Source organism: Ceratotherium simum, chromosome 21 (genome assembly GCF_057802395.1).
Source record: "Ceratotherium simum simum isolate JZ-2026a chromosome 21, ASM5780239v1, whole genome shotgun sequence".
Lineage (NCBI taxonomy): Eukaryota > Metazoa > Chordata > Mammalia > Perissodactyla > Rhinocerotidae > Ceratotherium > Ceratotherium simum.
Window position 1 is genome coordinate 12,531,994 of NC_141920.1, and position 20,138 is coordinate 12,552,131.

Here is a 20,138-nt window from a genome sequence, read left to right on the forward strand (position 1 = left end):
ACTGCCCCCACAGCTGCCCCCTCTCACAGCTGCCCTCCTCTCACAGCTGCCCCCTCTCACAGCTGCCCCCTTCACAGCTGCCCCCTCACAGCTGCCCTCTCACAGCTGCCCCCTCACAGCTGCCCCCTTTCATAGCTGCCCCCTCACAGCTGCCCCCTCTCACAGCTGCCCCCTCACAACTGCCCCCACAGCTGCCCACCCTCACAGCTGCCCCCTCACAGCTGCCCTCCTCTCACAGCTGCCCCCTCTCGCAGCTGCCCCCTCTCGCAGCTGCCCCCTCTCACAGCTGCCCCTCTCACAGCTGCCCCTTCTCACAGCTGCCCCCTCTCGCAGCTGCCCTCTCATAGCTGCCCCTCTCATAGCTGCCCCCTCTCACAGCTGCCCCTCTCACAGCTGCCCCCACAGCTGCCCCCCTCTCACAGCTGCCCCTCTCATAGCTGCCCCCCTCTCACAGCTGCCCCTCTCACAGCTGCCCCCTTCTCAAAGTTGCCCTCCTTCTCACAATTGCCCTCCTTCACACAATTGCCCTTGGCCAATAGGAGTCACCCACGTGGGGATTGCAACCTACACAGCTCCCTCCTCCCCGCAGGCAGCCTGCAGCCCACGCCTGGCGAGTCAGGGGTACAGAGCTCAGCCTTCTTTCTTTAAGGTGAGATCAACTCCGGGTGCACTTCACGCTCCTGGGCTCCCCGTGGGATCAGGCCAAGGAAGCTAGCATCCTCCTGAGACCACGTCCTAGCGTAGCTCCTGCCCTGCCGGGTCCTGCTTCCCCTGCTCACTGTCTCCTAAAGGCACTTCCTCAGCGAATCACTGCATGAGAATCCTGGTCTCAGGCTCTGCTTCAAGGACGCCCACCTACCCGTCCTGAGGGGAAGTGGTCAGTGTGTTTAAAACTTACCTCCTTGTACAAGTGCTAGGGATTGACAACTCAAAGGGACCCTCCGTCTGGGGCAGAGGATGGGCTCTCATTGACCCCGTCCCCACAAGCACAGACCCCAGGCCACTCCCCATTGTCCTGCTGAGCTAAAGAGTTTTGCTTCTTCTGCTGACTTGGTGGGGATGATGGCCAGAGTGGGCTGCAGTCTAAGCGTTTGTTCACAAAGGGCTTTTAAAGGCTGGCTCGGCCCTCCGTCCCCGCCTTCTCTGCCAGGAACGCTCCCCATCCCCAGCGCGAAAGCTCTGGCAAGCTGGACCTTGTTTCTCTTTGGCCGGCGTTTTCTGAGGTTTAGCTTGGCAGCCTTCCACGCCGACCTTGGACGACGTAATGAAGTTGGGAGAGGCTGCAGGCCAGCTCCCCGTTAATGTGGCTTTGAGAGCACCTCAGGGCTCCCAAATCTTTTGGCCCCCTCAGGTCAGGAAGTAGAGAAGGTGAGCCAGGCAGGGAGAAAATGACAGATTCAATGGTGCTAAGGCGCAGCGTGACCTTGGACAAGTCACAGCCCCTCTCTAGGTCTCGAGTCCCCCAATATAAAGGAGAGCATTGGGCTGAGTGTTTCCTCGCAGCTCCCTACAGTATCCATTCATTGGAAAAACATTTATTGAGTGCTGAGTACGTGCCAGGCACTCCTCTAGGTGCTGGTAACATAGTAGTAATCAAAACAGCCAGCGTCCCTCCCTCGTGGGATAGGCTGTCCCTAGTAGGGAGAATGGAAAGAATGTGGGATTTAGAGTCAGAAGACCTGGATATTTTGCCACTGACTTCTCTGAGCCACAGTCTCCTCGTCTGTAAAATGAGGTTATTCTGAGGCATCCCTGAGATAGTGATGCAAACGTTCTTGGTAGTAGCCACATCTAACATTTATTAAGCACCTACTGTCTTCCAGGGCATGGACATAGACAACAACCCTCATAGTCTCTCCGTGAGGAGGGTTACTGGAATGGCGGTGAGTGAAGGCTCTGCAGCCATACTGGGTTCAAATCCGACTCTGCCGCTTTCGAGCCGTGTGACTTGGACCAGCTGCTGGACCTCTCTGTGCCTCAGGCTCCTCACCCCTAAGAGAGGGGTCATAACTGTATCTGGATTCTGAGGTTGGTGGAAGGATGGAGGGGGTTAGGACTCGTACAGCCCCTAGAACAGTGCCTGGCACACAGTAAGTGCTCAATCCAGGGGAGTTATTATGAGGTAGATGTTATTCATCCCATTTCACAGAGGAGAACACTGAGATTTTAATACTTGCCTGAGGTCATCCAGCAAGGAGGAGCTGAAGGAGGTGTTGAAGGAGCTGCCCCCCGGTCTGGACCCAGGGCCAGGAGCTCCCCCACCTCCCTTAGCCGCCTGGACCTGGAGGGACCAAGCTGAGCTGCAGATCAAGGCTGAGGGATCTGCAGCTTGGAAATCCCCATTTCTGAGTGTGTACGGGGTGCCTCCAGGAGATTCCAGGCACATATGTGCAAGTGTGCGTGGCTGTGCGTGCTTGCTTGCACACATCTGAGCTTGCGTAACAGTCATCATCAAGAAGGCCGTTCTGTATGATTCCATTCACATGAGCTTCAAGAACAGGCAACACTAAACTGGTGAGAGAAATCAGAACAGCGACTGCCTTTGGTGATACTGACTGGAAGGGAACCCAAGGGAACTTTCTGGTGATGGAAATGTTCTGTACCTTAATTGGGGTGATGGTTACACATGTGTACCCGTTTATCAAAAGGCATTGCACTGAGCACTTAAAACTTGTGCATTTTATTATGTGTAAATTATACCTCAATAAATAAGAGAGTATTGGGAGAAAAATGATCAATAAGAGATCTCATTTATCGAGGGCTAACTAACCACGTACCAGGCATTGTTCTAGGTGCCTTATGGGCATCTGTCATTCAATCCTTGCAGCAACGCCACACAGCGTGGCTGTATGTACACACATGTACACGGTCCCGTGTGTACCTGTCTGGGGCTCTTTCTGTGCAGGCTTATGAGTGGTTCACAGAGCGCATATGCACACATGGGCACTAATCCATTGCCGACCTTGAGGGCCTAAGCAGACATGCATGAGGGTGTACACGAGTCCACAGACATGTCCCTGGGAACAGATGTCTGCTGGCACCTGTGTGCTACATAGTGTATAGTGAACCGTGCTCCACACTGGGCCGTAGTTAGACGCTGGTGGCATGCCGGGGCCCTGGTCTGTGTAGGCAAATCAAGTGCTGTGATCAGACAATAATGGCAGGGGATCGACAGCCAGCCGCCTGTGCCAGGGAGGGACGGGACTCACGGGCACCAGGCAATTAGCATCTCTAAAGGGCGTAGCAGCTGAATGGTGGCTAATTTGCAGACATGGCCCCACCAGCCAAGCACTGCAGGGGGATGACAGGCCTCCCAGAGGATTTGTGAGTTGCTCTTGGCGCAGGTTTTGCCCTGAGAGGAGCCCACACTTTAAGGGTGTGAACAGAGCCTGCCTGCCCACACAATCCTCTCCTCTGTCTTCTCCACCCACCTTGTGAGCTGGGGAGGATGTGGAGGCTCAGAGTGGGTGAGCAACTTGTCCAAGGTCAAACGCCCAGTAGGTCCTGGACCCAAGGACTGAGATTGGGTTTCCAGACTTGGAGGCACTGTGTCTCTCCCAACCCTGTCTCACATTCACATGCAGCTTTCATGATTTTTTACCATTTCCTTTCACTAAAGGTACTATTATTTTCTTAGTATTTTCCCCTTAAACAGCTCCCTTTTTAAATTTAACTAAGTTTATTTTTTTAAAAACCTGCCATTCATGGAAAACCGGTATCTGATATCCATAAATTGAAGCAGGGTGACCAACCGTCCTTGTCTCCATTTGCCTGGGACTGAGGGGGTTCCTTGGACACGGAACTTTTCGGTTTTAAAATGGGGATGGTCCCGGCAAACCAGGTTGAGTTGGTCACCCTAAATGAAAGACAAATTTAAAAATGAATGCCGTGAAAATGAACTGGATTATTAAACTCTAACTGGCCTCCATGGCCGGCCATAAGCTCTGAGCCTGTTCTCGGTGCTAAACACATAGCTTGGTTGGGACTGAGGAGCATCTCCAGGAGCATTTCCAGGTAGTCCCAGCAGGAGTCCCAGAGTTCACTCTGATTGGCTTGATTGGGTCACATGCCCAAACTCAGCCAATCATTGCTGCCAGGGGAATGCTCAGTTCTGATTGGCCAGGCCTGGAGCTAGAGGCAGGATCAGCCTCACCCAAGCCACGTTGCTCCAGAGTGGAGAGGATTTGTTGCCAGAAGGCAGGCCCCCCCAGGACAGACATGAAACGTGGGATGACCCTTCCACCCTCTCTAGAACGATGTCTTCTTGCTATCCCAGACCCTGGCTCCCAATCTGCCTCCTGCTCCCTGTGTCCCCTCCCCTCTCTGGGCCTCAGTCTCCCCATCTGTACAATGGAGGGGTTGAGGAAGGCTAAGCTGAATGATTTCTAAGCATCTTCCAGGCTTTGACATTATGAGATTTCTCTTCCCTGGGACAATTAATAATGGAGTTTGGCAGTGCTTACCTTTTTTCTCCCTCTCCCTAGCTCAGAGAGAGATGAGAAAAGAGGAGGTTGTATAACATGAGGAAAGGAGGCTGAGACATTTCCAGGTTCGTATCTGAGGCTGACGCTTTCGGACTTTTGTGATTTGGGGCAAGTTACTTCACTTCTCTGAGCCTCAGCTCCTTTATCTCTAAAACGGGAAGAACAGTAGTATCTATTTAGAAAGGTCATGACGAGGATTAAAACTAGCAAAATCCTTTGGTAAAGGACATATGTCTGTAAGGCGCATTCACGTGCAAGAAACAGAAAGACAAATCAAACTGGCATAAACAGTAAAGGACGTTTATTGGATGGAGATCACGGAAAAATCCCGGTGAGGGTTGATACAGGGGTGGGGGAGGGGTCACGATGTCTCCAGAAGGTCTGTGATTTACTCTGCTTGGCCCTTCCCGTGAGTCAGTTTTGCCCTTGGGCTGGCTCCCCTCGTGGGTGTCTCAAAGGCACTTCAGGCTTCACATTCGCAGACTGCGTCATGCAGAAGAAAGAGGACTTCCCGCATTCCAGCAAAAGTCTCAGAAGTCAATCCCACTGGACTAGCTGAAGTCACATGCCCCACTCTGAGCAATCTCTGTGGCTAGAAGATACAATGCGTTCATCTAGGGGATGCAACGTGCTGATTGGCTGATCCCTGGGCAGGGGGTGGAGTCAGCTTCCTCAGGACCACGTGGATCCCCAGCAGACAAGGGAGCAGTTGGGAAGGGGCAATGCGTGCTGAAATGATGCAATCAGATGTTTGAGATCACCGGAGGCTTTGGTGATGACGATGATGAAAGGGCTCTTAGGGACATCTCGTCTTGTCCTTCGCTAGCATTTTACAAATGGGGGAAACTGAGGCTCAGAAAGAAGAGGCTGGTTTCAGGTGGATGTTACCTGGAAAATTTGGACTGCAATCTGCGTTTGGCTGGGTTACTGTAAGACCCCATGGAAATAATAATATGCTTTGAGAAGAAAAAGAAAGGAGGAAAGAAAGGAGACGGGACTAAAATGCATTGCACACCTACTCCATGCCAGATTTTTTACACCCATCGTGTCATTGAATCCTTGTAGCCACCCTGGAATGAGGGTTCTGCCACTGCTCCCATTGCACAGATGTGAAACGTGAGGCTGAGCGAGCTGAGGTAGCTTACCCAGGGTCACATGCAGTAGGCGGTGCAGCAGGGGTCAAAGCTGGCTCTGCTTGAATTTCCATCAGAAGGACATTTGCAATTCGTGCGCTCCTACTGTCACGCTAGGTGTTTTCCCAGCCACCATCTCTTACTCGAGTGGTCAGTGGGTCTGCCCCCATTTTGCAGAAGTCCTGTCTGCCTGTAGGAGGGGCATGTTCTCAGGAGTTATCAGAGGTTCCTTCTTGGCTTCCAGAAATGGGTCTATATTTCAAGTCATCTTTGCCAGTGGGGCCTCTGTGACTTCTTTCCTGCTCTTTCTTTCTGCATCCTGCTCCCCGTGCCCCACCCCACAATCTTTTCTGGCCTGGCACTCCCCACTGGGAGTTTCTGAGTCTCCAGGTCCCTGGTACCCAGCCCTGGGGCAGGGTGAGGAAGTTTCTCTGCAGCCTCCAGGGCCTTTGCCTCCCTGGGCCCCAGAGCTCAGCCCTGCCCCCGGCTGCCCCCTCCGAGGCCCTCCCCAGCACTGATTTTGTGCCAATGTTTGGGCTACTATGGCCCTGGCCAGGCTCGAAAAAGGAATTATTTCTGTCTCCTTGCATAGTTCTCAGCCCAATTCCCAAAATGGGAAGCGGCCTGGGAGGGCCTCCCAACCCCCAGCTCCAGTGAAGGAGGGAGGGAGGGAGAGCTTGGCAGAGCTGGGAGAAAGGAGGGGACCCAACAAATGACTCCACACCACCCCCAACACACACACACACACACACACACACACACACACACACACACACACGAGGGCCCCTTCTCTAGCCCTGTGGCCTGTAAAAATAGTAAACCCTTGGGCTGTTCCCAGGCCCTGGCAATGTGTCTGATGTGCTTCAGGCAGAGACGGAGGATGGCTCCTGGTGGCAGGGAGGCAGGCATGGTGAGGATGAAGAGGTTGGGGAAGGTGTGTGGCCCTCACCCCCGTTGCTAAAAGAAGACTGGGGTTAGGGAAAGGGGAGACAGATAGGCCTCAAATCCTGGCTGGGGAATGGGCAGCTAGTCCACCCAGAGTGCTTTGTTCTTGCCTGTTGAGCCAGGTTCTGAGCCCTCCTCTTCCAGGAAGCTTTCCCTGACTGCTTAGGGGGCTACCTCAGGGTCAGACTCCTCGTTATTCCATGAGCTCAGGGCCACCTGTCCTGTTTTCCAACATCCCTCATAGAGTCCAGTTACGACTCTGCCCAGCCTGGGTGTCATCATAGTGACCAGCTGGGTCACTGGCCACTGGGTCACCGACAGTGTCTGACTGATTCGTCCACCACATGGCTGACTGACAGGCAGAATGTCTGAATGACTGGTCAGGTGGCTGCCTGCCTTCGTGGTGACCAGATGTCTGACTAATAAACCGATTACAGGCCCAGCTCACTGTAAGTCTGTCTGTCCTCCTGCCTGGGCATCTGACCAACTGGATGGTTAACTGATGGATGAATGGCTGGCTGTGTCTGTGTGTCCACCTCGATGTCTGACTGACTCGTCCGACTGACTACCCTGTGTCTAACTGAATGGGTAATCGGTTGTCTGTCTGTCTGTGTCCATGTCAGACTGAGTGCTGGTTCTCTGATGGCTGTGCGTCTGACTGAGAGGATGCGTAACTGACTGGCTCTCTGTCTGACTACGTCGTCAGAGCTCTGACTAAATGGATGACTGACAATCTGTCTGTCTGTCTGACTGCCTGTTATCTAACCAATTAAATGCATAACAAATTGCCTTTCCATCCGTCTCCTTGTGTGAGTGCCTTTCTGAGTGTCTGACTACTGACCGTCTGTCTGTCTGTCTGCCTGCGTGTCTGACCCACTGGCTGAGTGACTGACTGATGATCTACCTGTCTCCATGTCTGTCTGACTGTTGACAGTCTCTTTGGCTGTCTGTCTGTTTCCCAGGGTGTTTAGCTGCTGTAATGAGATGACTGGCTGAGCCTCCCTCTCTGTCTCCTCGTCAGACTAACGCCTGGCTCGCTGTCTCCATGTCTGACTGACAAGATGGCTGAAGACAGTCTGTTTGTCTCTGTCTGTCTGCTGGGTGTCTGCTGTAACTAAGAGATGATGACAAAAGATCTGTCTGTGCATCTCTTTGTCCAACTGATTGACTGATTGTCCGTCTGTCTGCCTGGTTGTCTGACCATGTGCCTGATCAAATACATGAGTGACTGACTGACCGTCTGCCTCTGTGTCTGACTGACAAGATGGTGGACAGGCTGACCAGCTGTTTTTCTACCTCCACGTCCCGCTGACTGGCACACTGGATATTGGACTCTTGACTCCCCAACTAGGACACCACTCAGGCTGTCCTAGGCAGTGGCAGGGCTGGAATGGTGCCCGTGTGGAACACCCCCACCCAGCCTTGGCAACCACACTTCTCTCCTTTCCTCCACGGGCCCCCCAGCCCAGAGGAGCTCAAGTCCTTTCCCTTCCAGAGAAGGGAGGGGAACTGAGAGGAACACCTCAGCATCTGCTCCAGCTCCTGGATTTCAAATGTTCGTGCTCCATGGGGGTGGGGAAGGCGTGATGAACTGCATGTTCCTCACCCCATCCCCCACCATTTTCGGGGAACCCCCTGGGGGCCTTAAGGAGGAAACATCACTCTTCAAGGAGGCCATAAGGACATTCTCCCAGTGTGTCTTGCCCTGCCGGGCCCTGCCACCCTTGGAACCACGTTGGGGGACTCTTTTCAAATCCTGACACCCTTGTTGCTCAGAGATCTGGGCTGATTCCCAGGTCCAAGGGCAGATCCCGGCTGTCTGAGGGGCAGACAGGCACCACCGGGAGGACAGCCTCCCTTGTCAGCACGCCTCCACCCGTCAGGAGCTCCACAGCCCCTCAGGAGGAAGCCAAGCCAGGGGAGAGTGAGTAACGCTTCGCAGGGAGGGAGAGGGCACCGTCCTTTCCTGCTGGCGCTGCTTCCTCCTGATAATAGAATTCTGCCCAGCTCCTGGGCGGCTGCTGTCTGACCTCCCTTCCTTAAAGACAATTCTGCAGATGAATTTTATTCCAAGATAAAGATGTGCATGAACAGGGGAGAAGGAGATGGGTAGGGAGAAATAGGAGTTTGGGAGCCTCTGGATGGAAAGGGGGCTCCCGAGAATCTAGCTCTGTCTAAATTGTGCCTTCCTTGTCTTTTTTAGGGCCCCCTAGATGCCCCCAGATTGGCCCTCGGAGATGGCAGGCTGGACAACCCTTGCACAGCTGGAGGGAATAACTGGTCCAAGCTCTCCGGGGAGGTGGGAAGAGGGCATTCTGGGAGGTCTTCAGACCTCTGGACGGTAGACAGCAGCATTTAGAGATGGCTGGTCATCTGAGGCCAGGGTTGGGACTCAGTCTGTGACCAGGGTCAGAGAGCAGTCTGTGACCAGGGTCATGGCTCACCCTAGGATCAAGTCGTGGTTGACTCTGTGGCCAGGACCAGGACTCAGTGTGTGACCAGGACGAGGGCTCAGTCTGTGACCAAGGGCAAGACTCTGTTGTGACCGGCGTCAGGGCTTAGACTAGGACCATGTCACGAAGGAATCTGTGGGCAGAGTCAGGATTCAGTGTGACCAGAATTAGGACTCAGTGTGTGACCCAGGGCAGGGCTCATTCAGGGGCTGGAATGAGATTCCGTCTGGATCGTTGGGCATTAAGAGTCAACTCAGGTGCTTATCCCTAAGGGACAGGCGAGCAAAGGGGCCAGTGTGCTGCTGGTGGTTCCTGCCCGCCCTCTCTCTCTTCCTCTTGGGCTCTGAGGGCAGAGCTGGGACGCCTGTGAGCCCCGGGGGCAGGTGAGGGTGCAGAGGATTGTCCTCTGTCCTCGCGTGTTCTGCTGAGGTGGGACCAGAGGGCCATCCTCGTGTCTAGGGGAGGGCGTGGAGGTGGAGGACTGCCCCTGATGAGCAGGGCAGACGAGGAAAAGGAGACAAAAATCACAGAAGGAGGTAGTTACAAGTGTGGGCTCTGGAGCAGACTACCTGGGTTTCAACTCTCGTTCTGCCACTTAGCAGCTGTGTGACCTTGGGCAAGTGACTCATCCTCTCTGTGCCTTGGCTTTCTTATCTGTAGAATGAGGAGAAAAATAGAATCTACCTCGTAGAGTTTTAGTAAGGATTAAATAAGTTAATGCATGTAAAGTGCTTACAGAATGCCCGGTTGGTTGTAAGCGCTCAGTCAATGTTAGCTGTTCTTGTTAGCTCCAGAGCCACGCGGGGGCCACACCCTGTGAACAGCCGGGGGGAGTCATGTCGGGGGAGAGAGGGCTGGCGCCCAGGCTCCTGGCCCCTGGCCAGCCCCCCCAGATCTGTAGGCCTCCCCTCTGTTAGGTTCTCACGCCTCCATAATCCCCTGGGCGTCATCGTTGTAACACTAATGACACTTGTAGTTACTTCTCTAAAGTCTGTGTCCCCGCAATGAGTGTCTGCTCCCTGAGAGCCATTTTCTTGTCTTTCTGGCTCATAACTGTGTCCTCAGCACCCAGCACAGTACGGGCACACAGTAGGTGCTCAAGAAATAGTTACTGACTATGTGATCGCCATAAAACCAACCATTCCCAGGGGGCCAAACACTGCACTTTGCCTTCTCTCTCATTTTTTGATCCAGTCTTTTAAAAACTGATGATTAAAATGAATACAGACACACAGTAAAGACTAACTCAAACAATACCAAAGGGTATACAGTGGAAAGAGAGAAGTCTCATCCCACAGCTCCAGGATCAGGAGAAACCATTTTCTTGTGCATCCTTATAATATCTTCATGTGTTTGTATTTTTATAGTCACATTCCCCCAGCTCCGGGGAAATAGGGATTTTTGTGTGTTTTGTCCACTGCTGTATTCCCACTGCTTAGAACGGTGCCTGGCAAGTAGTAGGTTTTCAATAAGGATATATTGAAAGTTCAGTTTTTTTCCTAATACCAATGGGATTATGTCATACATACCATTCTGTACCTTGCTTTTTGATTTTTAATAAATTAATAAATCTTAGAGATCTTTCCACATCAGCAAAAATACATTGACCTCACTTGTTTTAATGGCTCCATAAGCTTCCAGGCCGTGGATGCGCCATGATTTATTTCACTAGACCTGCATTCAGGTGCCTTCCGGTTCTTGTTTCTCCTCACCCATCACGGTGATATCTTACTTAAGCTTCACATCTCAACTCTACAAGCAGTTATCTCTGATCTCGGCTGAGAAGACTGCATCTCAGAGAGGTTAAGGCACTTGCCCAAGGTCACACAGCTGACCTCCAAACCCACTCCACCACCCAGGCGTTTCCTCTGCTGCCCACTGGTGCCCCTTACTGAGTTTTCCCATCACCAGCCTCAGAGAATTTGCGTCACCTGCACAGGGTGTGGTCCTCTGGCAAGGTTCTCCTGGCCTTCGGCAGTGCCTCCCGGGAGCCTGCGGTGGGATCAGGAGGGTGAGTCCTTAGATGGACCAGAATCCATTCCTCTAGAGCTGTGGTTAAGGCAGCAGTTCTCAGCCAGGGGCAGTTTTGACCCCCACAAGACACTTGGCAATGTCTGGGACATTTTTGGTTGTCACGCCCAGGGGGATGGGCGCTACTGGCATCAAGCGGGTGGAGGCCAAGGATGTTTCTAAGCATCCTGCAGTGCACAGGACAGCCCCACCACAACAGCGTGGAGAAACCCTGAGTTAAGGGCACAGGCTCTGGCAGCAGACTACCTGGGACAAAACCTGCTGCTTACTGGCTGAGTGATGCTGGCCAGGTTGTTTAACCTCTCTGTGCCTCTGTTTCCTTATCCGTAAAATGGGAATAAGAATAGTCCCTCTCTTCCAGATCATATTTGTAAAGCACTCTGGGAAGTGCCTGACCTATGGTAAGCTATCTGTATATGAAACCATAATTGGAATCGTTGCCCTGAGAATCCGGGTGTCAGAGAGAGCTGGAAGAAGATGTGCTCTGAGGAGAAAACAGGGCAGCCAGGCTGTTCCCTGCTCCGGGAGCACAACCTCCCCCAGGGAGCGTGAGCACAGTCCAGAGATGGAAATAGAAGCCCCTGGATGCTGCTGACCCCTGCATGGTCAGGAACGGAGGAAAAATTGCTCAGAAGACTGTTTCCACTTTGGGGGCTGAAAAGCAGCTCCCAGGAGACCCTCAGACACGGGGGTTTTCAAGAGGCTGAGCATTAAAGGGTCTTAGAGACCAGTGACTCCAAGCCGTCCATTTTACAGGTGGGGAAACTGAGGCCCGGAGAGGGGCAGGACTTGCTCACACAGTAAGGCAGTGGCAGATCTGAGCTGGAATCCAGCCCGGGCCACACTCCACAGCTCCACCCGAAGGCCCCTCCGGGCACAGACAGCGCGGCGGTCATATCGCTGTTCCCCTTTGCTGGGTCTCTGGAACCCGGCCCCCCGGAAGCAGTGTCATGCGGGTGCTTACGAGCGTAGTTCTGACGTCAGCCGGACCCTGGTTCCAATGCAGTTCCGGCAGCTACCTGCCCTGCCCTTGGGCAGACCACGGACGATTCCCTGAGCCTCAGCAGATGGGCGTGATCGTATGTCGTTGTTGCAGGGACTAGAGACAGCGTGTGGGTCCTCTGGCGCATTGCTGGTGGAGCGCAAATCAGCCACGCCTCCCTGCAGGGCAATTTGACAACATCCAGGAACATTTAAAAGGCACCTGACCGTTCGTTCAGCAATCCTATCCTGTAGATGTACCCTTCCACGTGGGAAATGAAATATGGACCTGGCTGATCTTGCAGTATTGTTTGCAATAGCAAAAAGTTGAGAACAATCCAAATGTGGACCAAGAGGAGACTTGCTAAAGACTCCATGGGGCATCTACACAAAGTCTTGGACACATTTATTGAAAAGTTTGGGGCAGCTCTGTGTATATTGCTTTGTAACAACCTCCGAGATATATCAAGTGAAGAAGTAAGATCCTGAAGGGTTAGTGCAGTGTATGCTACCATTACATCAGTTAGGAAGGGAAGCAGCTGAAAGGAACAGAATATTCAACACACAATGGCTTGGACAAACACAACAAGAAGTCTAGAGCTGAATGGCCCAGTGCTGGCACAGCTGCTCAAGGACTCAAGCATCTTTCTTCCTGCTCCCCCATTCTGAGCATGTGGCTTTGGACCTCATGGTCTCAAGATGGCTGCCTCACCTCCAGGCATCAAGTCCACATTCCAGGCAGAAAGAAAAAGGACAAAGGAAAATAAAAAGACAAAAGTCTTCTCTTCCAGGAGCTTTATCTTTTGGGGGAAGTGGAAAGGAATGCCCAGCCCAGAGACTTCCACCTACATCTCATTGCACAGAACTGGGTAACATGGCTGCTTCTAGTTGCAAGGGAGTCTGGCAACACGAGTGTTTTTATCTAGGTAGATTGCCCCCTGAACAAAATTGGGGTTCTGTTAGTAAGGCAGAGGATGGATATTGGGAAGGCAAGCAGTGTCTGCCATTCATAGCCCATCACTGGAAGGATCCATAAGAAACTGGGAACAGTGGCTGGCTCCAGGGAGGGGAGCTGAATGACAAGGGATGAGGACAAAAGGGAGGTCCCTCTTTTAACTGTGTATCCTTTTGTACCTTTTTGGTTTTCAAACTGTATGCAGGTATTACCTTAAAAAAAAAAACTATAATGTTTGTGAAAGTACAATTTTTAAAAAGACAATGCGTACAAAATGCCTGGACCTTAATCGGCATTCAATAAAAACCAGCTTTCCTTCTTTAATCACTTGGCTTAGCATCAGAAGTAGATTAAATTCCCAGCTCTGCCACATCTAAGTTTTGTGACCTTGGACACACTTCTCCATCTTTCTGTGCTCCATTTCCTCCTGAATGTGCAATGAGATACAGATAAACATATTCTTTTAGCGGCTGGCAGGAGAATTCCTCCCGGGGGCCCAGTGCTGTTGGGGAGATGGCTTCTTAAACCACTTGAAATGAAGGAGCCCCCGTGGGGTGTGGGTGAGGCCAGCGCTTCCCAGAAAGGGAGTGAGATTATACGGCGTGAGGCAAAGGGGAATTTGCTGGGGGCAGTGAGGTGAGGGAGGAGAATTAGCTCGGGGTTGGCTAAGACATCACACACTCACACACACGGTGACCTCCCAGCTCCCTCTTACCACAAATCATAATACAGCCGCGCAGTAACAATAGCAGCCAACATTACTGAGTGCCGACCACGTGCCAGCACTGTTGTACGTGCTCTTACGCACATTAACTCACTTAACCCCGTCCCAGGGGGCTGCTATTATTATCCCCATTCTATAGACAAAGAAACTGAGTCTTCAGTTGTCTGCCAGAATGATAAATGTTGGATGGGGTTGCATTTCTTACGGAAAGTGGTAGTGGGGGCTGAGCCAGGGCCCAGAGGGGTCAGGACACTTGGACACAGGACACAGAAGCAGCAAGGACGCTAAATCTGCAAATCCATGGGGGTTTTCAGAGTTCTGGGTCGGGGCTGTGGACTGGGTGTTGACCTGCGAGACTGTGAGGAGTTCAGACTGCTCAGTAGGTAGGAAGCCCCCTCTCCCGGCTGACAGCCGGGTCAAGTTCAATGGCAATAAAAGTCCGTGCAAATGTCAGGGCTGTGGGGAGGTTCGGGCGAGACCACAGCTGGGACTGTACACTGCACACCCGGCATCTGACCACTTCACACCTCCACCTCCACCCCCTGGGCCAAGCCCCCATCCTCTCTCATCGGTCTATTGCAGTAGCCTCCTCCCTGGTCTCCTGGCCTCCATCCTGCTCCCCTCCACCCCTCAGTCCATTCACAGCCAGAGGGATCCCAGGAAAACCCTAGTCAGAACGCATTCCTCCTCTGCTCAAGACCCTCCCATGGCTCCCGCCTCACTCAGAATAAAGCCACAGTTCTCACCACGGCCTACCACGTCCTCCATGATCCAGCCCCCACCAGTTCTCCGCCCTCACCTTCTCCACCCTGCCTCTGGCTCCTTATGCTCCAGCCCCACCGGCTCATTGTGCCCACCTCAGGGCCTCTGCACTTGCTGCTTCTCCTGGTACTCTTCCAGCAGCCGTCTATGACTTCCTTTACCTTTTCATTCAAAATGTCTCTGTTCAAAAGTCACCTCCTCAGAGTGGCCTTCCTGGACCACAGCGCCCCCCCCCCACCCGCCGTCTAAAGCAGCTCCAGCCCCAGCCATCATGCTAATCCCTTCCTGCTTCACTTTTCTTATCTCCACGAGTCAAATTACACTTTTCCTCATTCCCTTGTCTCCTCCTTGTCAGCTTCCTGAGACAGCAGGGACTTTGTTTTGCTCACCTGCCTCCTAGCAGATACTTCATAAATTAAATTATATCTGTATAGATGCAAACATACATACACATCTACACATCACAGCCTCATTGAGATATTGGGATGTGCAATTCACCCATCTACAGTGTACCATTCACTGGCTTCCAGTGTACACACAGAGTGGTGCAACTATCACCATCATCAACTTTAGAACATTTTTATCACCCCAAAAAGAAACCTCATACCCGTTAGCTCCCCACTCCCCAGCCCAGCCCAGGCAACCACTAACCTAATTTCTGTCTCTAAAGATTTGCCTGTTCTGGACCTTTCCTATAAATAGAATCATATAATATGTGGCCTCCTGTGACTGGTTTCTTTCACTGAGCCTGTTTCAAGTTTCACCCACCTTGTAGCCTGAGCCAGTACTTTCTCCTTTTTGTGGCTGAATACTATTCCATTGTATGGATAGACCACATTTTGTTTAGCCTTCAGCAGTTGATGGATATTTGGGTTGTTTCCACTTTGGGTTATTATAAATAATGCTGCTATGAACATCTGTGTACAAGTTTTTGTGTGCACATGTGTTTTCCTTTCTAGGAGAGGAATTGCCGGGTCATGTGCTAACTTTCTGTTTTGCCTTTGGAGGTTCTTCCAGACTGTTTTCCAGAGTGGCTGCACCTTGTTGTGTCCCCACCAGCAGTGTCTCAGGGCTCCAATTTCCCTACATCCTTGCCAACACTTATTGTTGTCTGTATTTTCATTCTAACCATCCTAGTGGACGTGAAGTGGGATTTCCCGGTGGTTTTGATTGGCATTTCCCTGATGGTTAATCACGACTACTTCTCGAAGGAGTGAATGGCATGCTGTGAGGCGGGGGTCCATACCCGGGTGTGCATGGCCCTCCAGGCCAGGGCAGGCTGAGATCTGGAGCCCAGGTGATCCCCAGGATGCTGTCCCAGGCTGGGCAGCCTCCTGGGTCAGGTCAGATGGCCAGGCCAGCCCTCTGTGCTGACTCAGGCGGCCGGTGGCCACAGCTGGGTGTGAGAATCTCCGGTGGGCACCAAGTCCTGACACCCTGGGCCGAGCCTGGGCTGTCCAGTGGTTGTGGCCAGCTTTTCGGGCCAAGCTCTAGGCACCGTGACATCAATGCAGTCCCTCAGCAGCATCACAGAGCCCTGGCAGGGTCTCCCCTCCTTCCATCTGCCCCTCAGCCTTTCCAGGGGCTGCCGGTACCTCCCTTACACAATTGAGGAAAGGGCGGCTCAGAGAGGTCATTTTCCAGCCCCGGGACACCAGCTGAGCCTGTGCTGACTCTGGGGGTCCCACGTGACCAAGACAAAGTCCCAGCCCAATGGGGCTCACCCTCTCATGGGAGAGACAGAGGGCACCTAAGTAGACAAACACGTAAGACTATCTCAGGAGAAGAAAAATAGAGAAGGGAAGGGAAGCTGAGTGACACGTAGAGGGGCCGCAAATTTAGATGATAATAAAAGCACCAGACTCTTCTGTGGTGTTCACCGAGTGTCAGGTGCTGTTTGAAGCACTTTATGTATATTACCAGGTGAGGCAGTCAGAGAAGGCCCTTCTGTCACAGAGAAGACAGATCATGTTCCCCCCCTCACATGCTTCTTGGTCCTTGAACTGAAACCAGGAAAATGAGGAGCCATGTGAATAGCTGCCTGAGGGTGCTTTCCCCAGAAGGGAAAGCAGCAAGTGCAAGGGTCCTGGGGTGGGAATGTGTTTGGTAGATTCTAGGAACAGTGGGGAGGCCAGTGTGCTGGCGTGGAGTGAGTAAAGGGAGGGCGTAGGAGGTGAGGTCAGCAAAGCTGGGGGGTGGTGCGGGTCAGGGTGAGTGGCCTGCCAGGCTGACACAGTGGGAGAGCCCAGGTTCTAACGCAGGTCTCAGGACTCGTAGCCCAGCGCCATACAGGGCGCTGTATGGAGAGTGGGGGGTCCTTCTGAGCGTGGAGCCAGTGCTCCACACTCTCCTCTTCTGTCACCCAGGCTCTCTCCCGACTCCCAGGAGAAGGCATCTCCTAGGCGTCTGAGGGCATCCTGCCTAGCGGCCGAGACAGGCAGCAGGACCCCTCATTTCCCTTACCTGTTCCAGTCCAACCTAAGCCCCCACTGAAGCCTAGTTCCGCCACTTCCCGAGTGTGCGGCCTCGGGTGAATGACTTTACCCCTTGGTGCCTCAGTTTCCTCCTCTGCCAGATGGAGGTCATCCTAGGATCCACCTTACAAGGTTGTTGCGAGAATTAAAACAGGCTGGGATGTATCCAGTGCTTAGAACTGCACTCAGTGAGTGCTTCATAAATTTTGGCTTTTATTATTTTGACAACTGTGATTTCGTTTTATATCTACTCCTGGCCTGTGATGTTTGCGATTGGCAGGGGTGAGGGTGCTCGTGGCCAGCACAGCTTGGAGGCCGGGATTCTTCTGTCCGGGGAAAGTGGGAGGAGGGAGGAGGGAGACGGGAGCATCAGCCTACCCGCCAGGCGGCAAGCCTGGCCCCAGTGTCCAGCCCCCCTGGGGGGACAGGTCTCATCTGACGTCATAGGCCCAACACTAAGAGGAATGAGCGGGTGAACGGGCGTTGTCTGGGCGCTCACTTGTGTAGTAGCACTGGCTCCACGCTCAGAAGGACCCCCAACTTTGTTTAATGCTCTGCTGTCACTGTCTTGAAATTCATAATAATTTCTGAACCAGGGGCCCGGCATTTTCACTTTCAACTGAGTTCTACAAATTACGTATCCAGTCCTGGCTGAGAAGCAGCTGGGAGGCCCCCCTCCCTTGCTGGAGCCAGCCATAATGGATGCCTTCTTCCTGTTGGAATTTAGAGGATTATTTGATCTATCTAGTTTAATCGAGCGCCTGGTGAGTTTTCTCAGAGGGTCTAGAAAAGCATTTACCCTTTAGAGGAACAAGAGAGCCCAGGATGGAGGCAGAGAGAGGGCCTGATGGTGCATTTAGCATAGGGCGGGAGGGGGCAGGGTGCATTACCAGGGCCTCTGTCCACTGAGATCTTCACATAAATCACATCTCTGACTCCCAGGATCTCAGAAACTCCTGGAAAGGAAGGGAAGTAACGCTGCAGAGCACCACTTTGTGTCAGAAGCTTCCCACAACGCTATTGCCCTTAATCGTCATTATGATGAATTATTATTATTAGATCCTTTTGCACACGATGAAACAGACCCCGTAAGGCAATGCTGATGCGTAAGCTCCCAAGGTTAGTGGGGGAGGGGAGGAGATGGAGAGAGGGGAGAAAGAGGTCTAGAAGGACAGCGGAGGAAGGGACAAGAGGGCGACAGGGGAAAGCAGGACCCCGTTATGGATTCCGTGGGTCCCCGGGGACTTTTGCCTTTCTCCACAAAAAACACTAAACCTTATATTTTTGGCTGCATGGAATAAAGACGAATGTATTAATATTACATATTAAAACATTTTCTCCTGTCTAGACGTGCGTTTTTCCCCTTCTAATTACAAATGAAATTAAAACATTGGGGAGGGGACCCCAGAAGTCTCGTGAGCCCCCAGCTCCGTGTCTCCTGTGCCTAAGGGGGAAGTCCCTTCTGGCAGGCGGAGAGGCGGAGAAGGGAGATGGAGAGGAGGGAGAGAGAAGGCGCAGGGAGCAGAGAGGCCGCGTCGCATATCAGACACGAAGGCTGCGTGAGAAACGCAGGGCAGCAGCTCGAGCCTCGCCCTCTGCGCTTAGCCCAAGTGTTTGCTCTCTTGGGGCTGCCCTGAGACCCGCCTCTCCTTGCCCACCCGCCTCACCTCTGCACTGGGAGCCTCATCTTCCAGTCCTTGCCTGATCAGATCTGCCCCGGGACCCTGCACGGGGCCTGCAGACACGGAGAGGGTCGGCCCCAGCCCCTGCCCCACCACACCTGCCCTGGAGGCCCCGCCCCACAGCCCCTGCCCCCCGCCCCACCTGCCCTGGAGGCCCCGCCCCACAGCCCCTGCCCCCCGCCCCACCTGCCCTGGAGGCCCCGCCCCACAGCCCCTGCCCCCGCCCCACCTGCCCTGGAGGCCCTGCCCCACAGCCCCTGCCCCCGCCCCACCTGCCCTGGAGGCCCCGCCCCACAGCCCCTGCCCCCGCCCCACCTGCCCTGGAGGCCCCGCCCCACAGCCCCTGCCCCCCGCCCCACCTGCCCTGGAGGCCCCGCCGCACTGCACAGACTGGGCCTGCCTGCTGAGTTACGCAGTCAGCGTGGGGGCCCAGCTGCCGTGCGGCCAGCCACGCTCTTACCGTTTGTGTTATTAACGCGACTGTTTACTCCCGGTAAAATGACCTTAATTTACAAGGCATTATGACTAATACCAGATGATTACGGCCATTAATATTTATGGCTGACACTCCCAGGAGGGGACCTGGGTGCTAATTGGCACTCCTCTCTGTGCCTCTTTTCTCAACGTAGCTTCTGATTTCCACTGCTGTTCCAGGTTTCTGCCTCTTAGTTTCAAAGGGAATTATCGTTTGGGGCATTTCCTTATTTCTGCCTGGTTCTCTCATCGCCTTCTCTTATTTCCTTCTGACTCTGTAAGCAGCCTAGAAACACGCCGGATGCCCTGGGGACTCCAGGGCCTTGGCAGAGGGCCGGGGTCGTGGCTGAGGGGAAGACGGCTGGGCTGGGCTGAAGGAGGGTCTGTGCTTCTGCCCAGAGGAAGTGGAGGGGAGGGAGGCACAGCGATGTGCACGTTCGCCCATAAACAGCCCCGTCAGACACCAACGCCTTCCTATATCGCTAATCAAACATTTTCTGGTCTTTTTATATGAGATGGAATCTAAACCAGCCCCTCCCAACACCCCATCTCTGGGTTGGTTGAACAAATGGGGGTGTTTGGGGCATCTGCATTCGGGGCCCAGATTGAAGAAGACGGATCACCCCTCCCCTTCGTGGCTCTTAAGTTTTGGGGGCTCCCGGAGCTGATGTCGCCTGACCCCAGAGGAGAGATGTACTTGTCATCTCTCCGTGTCAGCTGGAAGATGTGTTACAAACCGGCAGGGTGTTGCCATGGTCACCAAGCGCTTCCTTCCGAGAGAGGGGGGTGTCCTGCCCGAGAGATGGGGGTGTCCTGCCCCGGGGTCCCCTAGAGGCCTTGCCCACTCACGCTCACCCCCCATCAGCTGGGACTGGGTTGCAATCTCAGAATGCCTCCCGGGGCCGGGAGGCCTGTACGTGGGTGACGTGCCAGGAGGACACTGGGGTGGCATGGAGCCCTCGTGTCCTGACTAAAGGGACAGCCGCCACCCAGCTCCAGGAAGTGGCTGCCGTGCAGAAAAATGGGCACAGTGCTGCCGA

At 53.4% G+C, this 20,138-nt stretch overlaps 1 protein-coding gene and 1 long non-coding RNA gene across 6 annotated transcripts in view; one reads left to right on the forward strand and one right to left on the reverse strand.

Annotated features, from left to right (window-relative positions):
- KCNB1 (potassium voltage-gated channel subfamily B member 1) overlaps positions 1–20,138 on the forward strand; it is a 98,387-nt gene that overhangs the window by 24,314 nt on the left and 53,935 nt on the right. The window lies entirely within an intron of this gene.
- Positions 6,379–18,667, reverse strand: LOC147914195 (uncharacterized). 5 transcript variants are annotated; one of them, XR_015555567.1, is made up of 6 exons: positions 18,610–18,667; positions 17,833–17,898; positions 12,011–12,207; positions 10,947–11,007; positions 9,752–9,829; positions 6,379–9,669 (listed from the first exon to the last, which is right to left on the reverse strand). It is a non-coding gene; the product is annotated as an uncharacterized LOC147914195 (long non-coding RNA). The 5 variants fall into 5 exon arrangements; XR_015555566.1 differs by having other exon boundaries at positions 6,379–9,829; XR_015555564.1 differs by having other exon boundaries at positions 9,752–11,007.